This window comes from Lacerta agilis, chromosome 1 (assembly GCF_009819535.1).
Source record: "Lacerta agilis isolate rLacAgi1 chromosome 1, rLacAgi1.pri, whole genome shotgun sequence".
NCBI lineage: Eukaryota > Metazoa > Chordata > Lepidosauria > Squamata > Lacertidae > Lacerta > Lacerta agilis.
The window spans coordinates 29,616,428-29,625,515 of NC_046312.1; positions in this window are offsets into that span (position 1 = coordinate 29,616,428).

Below are 9,088 nucleotides of genomic sequence, written 5' to 3' on the forward strand. Positions count from 1 at the left end.
CATAACAAGTTGACAATTTCCATTGATTCCTATGGGGGAATTTCTAATGCGTTCTCAACAATGGACTTCATGGTGTGTATAGGGAGGTTTGGGTACTAATTCCTGGTGTTCAGATAAACGAATATTCACATAGCAAGAATTCATAAAGCACGACCAGTGTATATATGCCCCTTATATTTTTAGGTTTTCATTTAAAAGAAAGAACTTGATTGTGAACAACAGTTATACATGTACAATTGACTGGCTATGAATCTGTTAGAAGTGGTGGTTCTGTATTGAATAGCTTTGGTGTATTCTGCATTTAGAAGGAATACTGAGTTTCACTCTGTTTGACTTGCCCACTTTATCTTCCTCTGGTTATTTTGGTCCCGTTTTAAATCCCTATGTGGGTCAAGCTCTAGAAGTTGCACTTAATGCCTGGATGTACAGTTGAGTGCATAAGTGTTCAGACCCTGCTAATATCTCACTGTGTTGCTTCCGTTTTTACTCTTTTTGGTTACCTCACTTTAAAGGCTGAAGCTGTTCCCTTTTCCTCCTCCAATGTATTAAGTTGACCTTCCTTCTGCAATTAGAGAGACATTAGACCTTGCGCTCACTGGCGAGAGCCAACTTTGGCATGGTTCAGTCTGAAAAAGGAAAAAAATGCTCACAATTCTAAGGCTACTTGCCCTGTTCTGTTCTCTGAAGATCTGAGCAGTGTGTGTTCATTCCTCCTCATTCTCCCTGGATAGCTCTCACCTTTCCAGTCAGTCAGGGTAATTTGCCCTGGCACCATTTTGGCACAGTCTGGACCTCAGCATCGCTAACAGCCAGGGTCAGCTGTCAGCCTTGGAGCCATAAGCCTAATTCAATATTACACATGTAGGTATTTTTTCCAAGTTCTCTCTGGGCTGCAGGCTTAAAGTCTCTGTTCTCAGCTGGGGTCCTTGATGCAGTCACTTCCCTTGCCGTTACACAACACCCCATTAGGAGGAATGGCACAAACATGCTTGAAAGGGGGCCCTCCTCCTGCCCAGCAAAGCCACAGCCCCAAGGTTCACAGAATGGAATGGATTTTAAGTTAGGAAGAAAGCTGCTTTCTTAAGCATTTCTGTTCCTTCTCCCATCTCAGTTTTGTCATCGTTTATCAGCAACACGCTGCGGCTCTGTGTCCTTGGGAAGCAACCTGCCTCTCCCTTACCTGCCTAGTCTGTACCAATGCCTAACAGTGATGTGGGGCCTGCAGGAAACATGCCATGAAATTGGGGGTTTCTGTTGGAAGGTAAAATAACAACAACAACAACCAGGATTCTGCTTGAATATTTGGGTATTAAAATACAATTGCAATTTATTACCAGGGTCCATTGTGCTTTATTGGCCACGGCCATGTAAATGTACAGTTTCATGAGCAAGAAAGAAAAAAAGCTTACATTTCTGTCAACAGCAAAAAAGAACACGGGGAGAGAGAAACAAGGGCAGCATTCATTACTAAGGTCATGCCCAGCAGCCCATGTAAAACTGGATTTTTCTCTTAGTCAATGTAGAGTCCAGTGGTTCAGCAGCAGTTGTGGACATTGTGCAACCTGGGTAGCACATTCCTACCCGCATATTTTGTGGTCAGGATGATTCATTATGACGATTATACAGAGGAAACAGCTCTTGGGAGACTTCACTCAATATGATCCCCAGAACTGGCAATGGGTATGCTGTAGCAAAGGCCATAAAGAGCCAGTTCCCTTTTGGAAAATTCAAGTTTCAGACAAAACAAACAGTTTTAGGAGAGTCTGGAGGGGTCATGAATACTACAAAGTGCTGTCATATTTTGCTGGACTGTAGCATTGACAAGACTTGTATGTTTGTGTTGGCTGTCGCTTGATTGAGCTTACAGCAAGCCTAAACATCCATGTGCTAGAATGTTACTGTACAATATTACTTCAACTTCCAAAAATTAGGTGCACTTCCTCCCTCCCCTTTACTCTTGCTTCTCCCATGGTACCTCATCCTATGCAACATCTGTACATGCATTTGGTTCTCTTTCACATTGGTGGTTTGCAGAGTAGACAAATTATGGGGCATGACAATCTCATTTCCAGAAACAAAGACAACCCACAAGTGTGTAGAGTAGAAAGGGGAGCTTTTGGTCCTCCAGCTATTGCTAGACTACAGTTCCTATCATCCCTGATCATTAACCATGGGCCTGACAGGAGTTGGAGTCTAATAGCATGTGGAGTCTAATAGCATGTCTAATAGCATGAGTTTGGCTAAACTGCGGGAGGCAGTGGAGGATAGGGGTGCCTGGCGTGCTCTGGTCCATGGGGTCACGAAGAGTCGGACACAACTGAACAACAACAACAGCATGTGGAGAGCCATAAGTTCTTCAACCCTACTGTAAAGAATCCGGCTAGTTTTTAATATTTCCTACCTTCAAGAATCTCTTTAACATCTGCTGTTGAACCTTTTGTGTGCTGCAGGTGATGGGAGTATGTTCTAGGGTGCTCCCCCCCCCGCCATGTGGATCACTGGCCTCACCATTGCTGCGTATAAGCTGGGAATGTATCCAGAAACACAAACAACATCTTGCAGTAGCTATGCATTGCCGGAAAATTGATAGGTATAGGAAATAAATGTTTCAGGAAGGCTTGTCTGCTTTTGCTGATCTTGTTGAGGTTGATAAACTCAAGGAACTGCAGTGTTCAAAACAGTTTTGAAACCGCCAATTTAAGGCATATGTTGTTCCAGCAGTAGTAGCTAAAGTTGCAGGAAAGCAGTATAAGGGGCCCACAGCCACTATCAAAGTTAATACTGATGCATATGTGCAAGTTCTTAAGTTCTCCCTTTCCATGATTCATCTATTAATCAAGGGTAGCTGTGGCAGTGGTTTCAATGATATTTTGATATGTGTTGAGGGGGTTTGTACTTTAAGAGTATGCATGTGGCTTAAACCCTGTGTGCTTCTAGTGCAAATGATTATTAGCAACAGAAATCTCACACTGCTGCCGCCCATGCTATTTTCTGACCTTCAAAAGTGATTTGCTGGGGGAGCACTCCTCCTCTGCATACAAGCCCATTTGTTGGCATCTGTTTTGTCTCGAGAGACAATGGACAAGTGTGCCTTCAGGGGTAAAGTCAAACCATTGGAGAGTTACAGCTGTAGAGGCCACATGCAAACATATGTGCATGGCGTGCACAAGCTGTCATGGTCAGTAGTAGCGTTCTGTGCTTCATCCAGTGCACAATCTCCCATGGCTTATGCACCCCGGTTCTCTGTCAATGGAGCACAGCCCTACAGCTTGTTTGAAAGAGTGTGGATTGTCCTTTTGTTGCATGGCTACTTCCCCCACCTCATGTGCAGGCTGAATACTGTGCAATTAAGGGCTTAACTACTACGTTACAACTTGTAAAATGTGGTCAGGCATGCATTGATTCCTCATGTAGTCTTAAGTCAGGCTCCCCATGTATCTATCTTATTTCCTTGTACTGTATGTAGCACAGATTGAGACCAAGGCCTTTTGGGGTGCTGGAGGCTAATCCCTGAAGGAGAATGGAGGCAACTGATAATGATGTGGATATTATTTTAAAGTCGAGTGGTCTTTCCATGTACAGGGAAGCAGGTTTGGAAAAGTTTACTGGATTTAACAGGGATGCTACCCTCGCATAGGATTCTTTGCCACCAACCTCCTTTCCTCATTGGTTTCTCTTTTGTGTGAAGGGAAGCTGTGCAAGCAGGAGGCCTGCACATACCCAGTGATACAAGTATGCCACAGATGGGATCATATCAATGTTTTTGCAAGTGAAGGCAAGCCTGACTGAGGTTTGTTTGGACATACAATTCTTTCTGGCTTCACAAAAATCTGGACACGCTCCATCCATAATCTCATGTTTACTTTTAATGGACAAAGCTCCCAAAATATGAACAAAGCTGAATGGGTGACAAACCTAGCCAGTACCCTGAATATTTATTTTAGCGACAGTGCCAGGCACAGATGTTCTCTCTTTTGATGGGATCTGCAGCTAGAAGAGGAAACGAGGGTATCAGCTACGATGAATTCTTGGACATTCCATTCTGCTCTTGGGAAGAAGGAAAAAGTCCCAAATTAACCAGCACTGACTCATGTGGTGGGTGTTTCTCTTACTTGCCATTATGATAATGGCTCTTAATTGACATTGTTGCTGTGAGGGATGGGGGTGAATATTTGGATTGTATTGAATGTCTGAAATGCAAAAGACAACTCTGGTTTTGCAACTACCTCTGGAAGCGAATTAATATGTCAAGGATCTGATCGCATTGATTCTTGCATTTGTTTAATCAGGAAAGAATGAAAGTCCATGCAGCCAGATGATCATTATACTTCCCACCACACATTTGCACAGTGTCTGCTGCTTCGTAGAGCAATAGACCCTTAAGTCCTTTGGCCTCGTGGTCACATCCACACCATATATTTAAGGCACTCTTAAACCAATTGTAACAGTCATGACTTCCCCCAAATAATTCTGAGAACTGTGGTTTGTTAAAGGTGCTGAGAGTTATTAGGAGACCTCTCACAGAGCTAAAATTCTCAAGAGTGCCTTAACTGTATGGGACTAGAGTGTACGGGTATCAGAGCTGCTTGGCAGTGGAACAGTTGCCCACGAGAGGTGGTGGACTCTCCTTCCTTGGAGGTTTTTAAACAGAGATTGGATTGCCATCTGTCTTGGATGTTTTAGTTAAGATTCCTGCATTGCAGGGGGGTGGCTTAGATGACCCTTGGGTCCCTTCCCACTCTATGATTCTAAGAGTGGCTTAAATGTATGGGGAGGATGGGTCCTGTATGTTGACGTAGATAGTATTAAGAAGAGGCAGTGTTAGGTTTGAGTCATTGCATATCCCTCAACTGTCGAGATTTGAGCAGAACATCCCAGAATTACAGAAGCCACCCTGGCTTCTGATTGGATCCTGGAACGTCTCTCTTTTTGGTCTTGTGCAAATCAGCTGGCTCCCACTAGAGCTCAGGACCAAAAAATGAACATCCTGATTTTGATCAGTGGGATGTTGGAGCGTATATCATTGTTCTTGAAAGAGAAGATATATGATGCTATGCCTGCCACATCCATGTATAATACTTACCCGGTACTCTGCCAGCAGTATCTAAGACTGGGCGTCCTTTAAGCTTTTCTAGATGTATTGATTAATTGCTAGGGAAACTGACTGCACAATTAAGAATTACAAAATGCAAAACTTCCTGACAAGAAAATTAGATAAGGTAGCAATGCATGTAAACAGATTTTTATAAGGGACTTAACAGGATATTTGAACAAAGAGGGAAGCAAATGCAGCATTTCAAAGTCTCTTTTTGTTTAAATTCCATAAGCAGCATCCAATAACTATTTTAAGACCCACACAGCTCATAGATTTATGTCAGTAAAACACATTGATACGTTTATAATTTTTTTCACATGGACCGCAATCAGTCTTCACTCATGCTAAATTTGTGAGTTCGGAGGTCGAATAATGCCCCCCCCCCTCCGAGTTGTAATTTTGTGAGACTCTTCTGGACCAGTTTCCCATCAGGCCCAGCTGTCATTTCCCCACAGTCTTTGTGGGATCCTGACAAAGTGGGTTCACATATGGGTTTTCTGTGGTCCATTGAGGCTACAGTGGCCTTCATCATTCGGTTGCCACTTGTTGTTAGGGTCAGGCCTCTCTTTCTGCACATGAAAGGGAACTACAATCGTGCATTGTGTGAGACTCTATTGTATTAAATATGGTCTCCCCTTTCCCAGCAGCATAGTGGGATAGAACTTCTTTCGAAGCCAGGAGGGGAGTTGCTCCCAGGGCCACCTAGATTTAAAAAAAAAAGTGTACAGAAAATAAATCCATACAAAAGCTCTCAGGAGCCCCACATTCCTCTCATAACCTCTTCAGGATGGATTGTTTTCAGGGTTTTCCCCAGCAGACAGACAGTTTCCTAGGACAATACACTTTCCAACAGTGTAGGCAGCTTTTTCCTTACAAGAGGAGACGTGTCCCTACGGTTTGCTGCATTGTCTCCGAGGGGCTCAGTACTCCACCCCCTTCTTTGTATTCTTCTCCATGCCCCAGGCACAGAACACGGAGGCCCTTTGTCCCAGGGAACAGAACTGGGAAAACTTGCACAACCTTGGAAATAGCTATTTTCTATAATTTTAAACAGAGATAGGTTGGTGGAAATGCCAGCTCAAAATAAATCAGCGCCTTTGGAGATGGAACAAGATCTCATCAAATTCACTCCCCCTACCCCCCCAAAAGCAGGAGGAATATTGTTTATAATCTAGTTACTACTACTATTACTACTACTACTACTACTACTACTATTTTATTATTTTCTTTATTTCTTTCCCTACCACATCTCTGCTAACTCTTCTTTCCAGGCTGCTTAGGCAGGATTCACAGTATTATTATTATTGTTTTAAAAAAGCTTTATCAGAAACAAATCCGCTTCACTTTCTAATAATTGGGTAGGCTTCTTTCTTATCCCAAAGCATCTGGAAGTGTGGAAAAGATTACATATCTCACCAGTGGTTATACAACTGTCCACTGTGTCAAAGATGGACCACCTTGAAACTCTATATTTATCTCATGTGTTTTAAGCAAATGTCTGCGTGGTTTATATTCTGCTACTGGTCTGCAGATTTCAACCTCCTTTACTGACGATCCAAGAATTGTTTTATGTAGTATACAGCCATTGCCACTTTGATCTTTATTGTTAAAACACACAAAAAATGGCAGCTCTGTGAGGGGAATAGGGGTCTCCTAACACCCAGTATTCTTAAAAGGCTGCACTTCCAGGATTCTTTGAGAGAAGCCATGGCAGCTTTAAATGTATGCAAATGGGGCCTGTGTAACATACTTCTGAGGGGAAATGCCAGCAGAGAAAAGGAGGCCTCCACAAAACACGCAGTGGGCATGAAAAAGAAGGTGATCTGAGATGGTGGTGATGTTTTGGGGGCAGATTTTGCCATTCACCATTTGCCAGACCTTCCTCACAGATCAGCCTTATAAGTTCAACACCAAAACAACTGGCAAAAAAAAAATGGCAACAATTTTTTTTTTTTAAAGGCTCCTGCCATCCACCTGCCTTGCTACACGCGCCCTAATAGCCCTAGATTTAAAGCTCATTGTGTTCTTGGGTCAACACGCAGACATTGCTCTGTAATATTGATCAATTCCCTTCTCCACAAAAATACGAATGAACCCTAAAGAACGCAAGTAATCTTCAAGAGTGATTTCTGGTAACTGCTTTGATTCTGAATTACAGGTCTGGAAATAAAGAGATAATTCAGGGTTTCCTTTAACTGTGATATATAGTGTGTGTACTGTTTAATCTTTGTAGCCATAGAACCAAAGGCTAGTTACTGACACCAAACCACACCCTAATAGGTCCTTTGAGGAAGGTTGTCATTAAGTAATATTTAGAAGTTGTTACAAATGCCCAGATCCATTCCTTACTGCTTTCGTGTGCTTCTAAAGTGTACAAAGCACAGGCATGGTTATTAAAATTTGAATCCACTCTGTATGAATACAGTGGTGCTTCAGGTTACAGACTCCACTAACCCAGAAATAACGCTTCAGATTAAGAACTTTGCTTCAGGATAAGAACAGAAATTGTGCTCTGGCGGCGCAGCGGCAGTGGGAGGCCCCATTAGCTAAAGTGGTTCTTCAGGTTAAGAACAGTTTCAGGTTAAGAACGGACCTCCAGAATGAATTAAATTCTTAACCTGAGGTACCACTATACTCCTTATGCAGGTCTTTACATGTGAAAGTATAAAAAATAGCTTGAATGGATAGGTTTGATTTTCTTGCAGTCCATGGGACTCTCAAGAGTCTCCTCCAGCACCATAATTCAAAAGCATCAATTCTTCGGCAATCAGCCTTCTTTATGGTCCAGCTATCACTTCCATACATTACTACTGGGAAAACCATAGCTTTAACTATACGGACCTTTGTCGGCAAGGTGATGTCTTTGCTTTTTAAGATGCTGTCTAGGTTTGTCATTGCTTTTCTCCCAAGAAGCAGGCGTCTTCTAATTTCGTGACTGCTGTCACCATCTGCAGTGATCATGGAACCCAAGAAAGTAAAATCTCACACTGCCTCCATTTCGTCCCCTTCTATTTGCCAGGAGGTGAATCCCCTTCATGGATCACTGCCTTGTCGTGGCGAAGGGGCTTGAATAACTCAGGGAAGCTATGGACAGGTCAAGATGGACAGGTCATAGTGGAGAGTTTTGACCAAATGTGATCCACCTGGAGGAGGAACTGGAAGCCACTCCAGTATCCCTGCCAAGAAAGCTCCATGGACAAAGACAACTCTGGGGCCTACCTTACCTAATGTTCTTCTGCTTAATACATTATTTTAAGGGAATACCCAAACTGGTAAGCTTTTACATTCACCGAATTCCTGGATTCTTAAAGAAGGTGGCACAATTTCTTCTTGTTTAGATCTACACTTCCAGATTTTTTTTTAAAGATACATGTCATTAAAAAGTTCCCAAGCTTGATCTGTGGGTTGGAGTTCTGTGGTACTCCTCTTTCTTGCAATTATCTAATGCCTTCTTCATTACTGGGGCCACAGGACTCTTTGTTTTCATTACTGGAATTTCAGTATTACCATTGCATCCTTGCACACATCAGCAGTAGACGTCTCACTGTTTTTTCCTGCTAAAAGTTGAGTAAAGCTATAACTGGAAGCCTCATTATGGTTTTTAATATTTGGGGCCCCTTTTACTAGTTTTGGCTTTGCCATTTGCTTTTTATTGTTTCTGCTGTTTTTCTGCTGTTTTTATAGTTTTCATTATTACTGCTTTTATTATTTTTGTTTTTAATTTTAGGTACGGTAGGCTGCCTTGAGGCTACATAGTGTACGTGACACAGCAGAGTTTATATATGATTCTGGAACCTTGTTAATCCTGAACACACTAAAACTTCATTTAAATGTATCATAGGTATTAAAGTTATAATACTCTTAAGAATGGTTCTTAATTGGATTTAAGATTTTGGTTGAGGCGGTATGTAAATAAGCAAGCAATTCCTACTGGAAGAACAAATGGTACACAAATGATTAATTTTAGTTGTGTGTGTTTGTGTGTGTGTGTGT